Genomic DNA, 1931 nt, shown 5'->3' with positions numbered 1-1931 from the left:
CCGTTTTTTCCTTTTTGCCAAATACGACCTTATTGAATGAAAAACTATTCAATATAAGAATACGTAATGGTAAGAGAATGTTTATAGTTTCTATTTCTCTATTTATATCGCTTTGAACTTAGAAAATCATCCCAGAAAAACAAATATCCCTTAGGTGCGCACAATTCGCCCACTTTCCCCTAAAGCTTAAAAAAATGCATTTAATGATTGTAGTTATTTAACCTAGGGTGGCGTTGTCAAGGTTAAGTCAAGTTCAACATGTATTTTTAAAATAGAATCTCTCCTTTTTTATTACATATTCTTCTAGCTTATCTTTAGAGCTTTTCAAAACACTAATTAAGTTTATTTTCATTAAGTACTTTGCGAGTTGTAAGGTTTGAAAGTTACAGTACCGTTTGCATTAACATTACCCAAGATGTCCGACCGGCGGCTAAAACCTCTTGAATATTGTTTAGGATCATGTCCTGAATAACATTGGTTAAGATTGAGGTCATTGGAGATTGTTTCTCTTATTTTAACACAAAAATTAATTTTCAGTGCAAAAATGAAAATAAGAGGTATAACTTACAATGATTGATAAATGTTATCCAGGACATGACCCTGAACAACATTCAAGAGGTTTTAGCCGTCGGTCGGACACCTTGCGTAATGCTAATGTCGGCGGTACAGTAACTTTCAAGCTTTATAACTCGCAAAGTACTTAATGAAAATGAACTTAATTATAGTGTTTTGGAAAGCTCTCGAAATAAGTTACAAGTACATGTAATGAAAAAGGGGGGTTCCATTTAAAAAATTCATGTTGACCTTGACCTGACCTTGACAACGCCATCCTAGGTCAAATAACTAAAATCGTTGAATGCGTCTTTTTAAGTCTTACAACTTTTGTAAGAAATTTTTTGTTCTAAAATGGATGACTTTTGGCCCATCCTGTAGAATACGATCTATAATCGCGTCACCTTATCCATTCAAATGTTACTACAAAAAGTTAAAGGAGTAAACACTTGGCACTGCTAGATAATAGTATAACATAGTAAAAATGGATTAATTTCAGAAATTATAATTTTAATTTTGTTGGCTAAATTTGTATGTATGTTCTATTATTTTAATATATATATGTGTTGTTAATTTTTTATACTTTGGCTCTTTGCCCGTTCTTTACTTGACTTTACTTAAAACTTTAATAAACTTATTGCAAAAAATATTGTCTCGGCCGAGAGTCGAACCCGGATCTCTTGTATTCCGTACGAGCGTCCTAACCCATTAGACAACCGAGACGGGACGCTCGCAAGGAATGCAAGAGATACGGGTTCGACTCCCGGCCGAGACAATATTTTTCGCAATAAGTTTATTATTTTTTTAAGATTAAATTTGGGAAATTTAGTGGGATTATTAATATTTTAGATTGATTGGGTTGAAAGTCCGACAATCATATCGGCACGCAATTATAATTTCGGAAATTAATTCATTTAAATGAATATATATAATAGTTCAACATCTTAATATTCAGACCGTAGTGGCGCTTCGTATTTAAAGTAATGTTTCTAACAAAAACGGTCTTATTTCCAATCTTATTATAGTACTAAAAACATGAATGTAATATTTAAAATAAGAAAAATGAGAAACATTCTCATGAGAGCAAAAGTATTCAACATAAGTATATAGGGTCTTTGGAATTTAAATGTCAAAACTTCAAGAGCGTGTAGGGGATCAATAAACTAAGAGAAAAATTCTATAGAGATATGCTCGTTTTGCTTCGTTTTGGAGAAAATCGCAAAAAAGACAAAACGTAGTTTTAATTTTTGTACTTTCTCGTTACTTATTCATATTGTATTTATTCACTTGCTTGTAGATATTGTTGAAAATGTTGACCTCTTGTCGCAGAATCTATACATGAAATCATATCAGCATATTCAATGTTAGAATATACAGGG

This window comes from Trachymyrmex cornetzi, unplaced genomic scaffold, assembly GCF_001594075.2.
Source record: "Trachymyrmex cornetzi isolate Tcor2-1 unplaced genomic scaffold, Tcor1.1 scaffold474, whole genome shotgun sequence".
In the NCBI taxonomy this organism is placed as follows: domain Eukaryota; kingdom Metazoa; phylum Arthropoda; class Insecta; order Hymenoptera; family Formicidae; genus Trachymyrmex; species Trachymyrmex cornetzi.
This window is presented reverse-complemented; position numbering follows the sequence as displayed.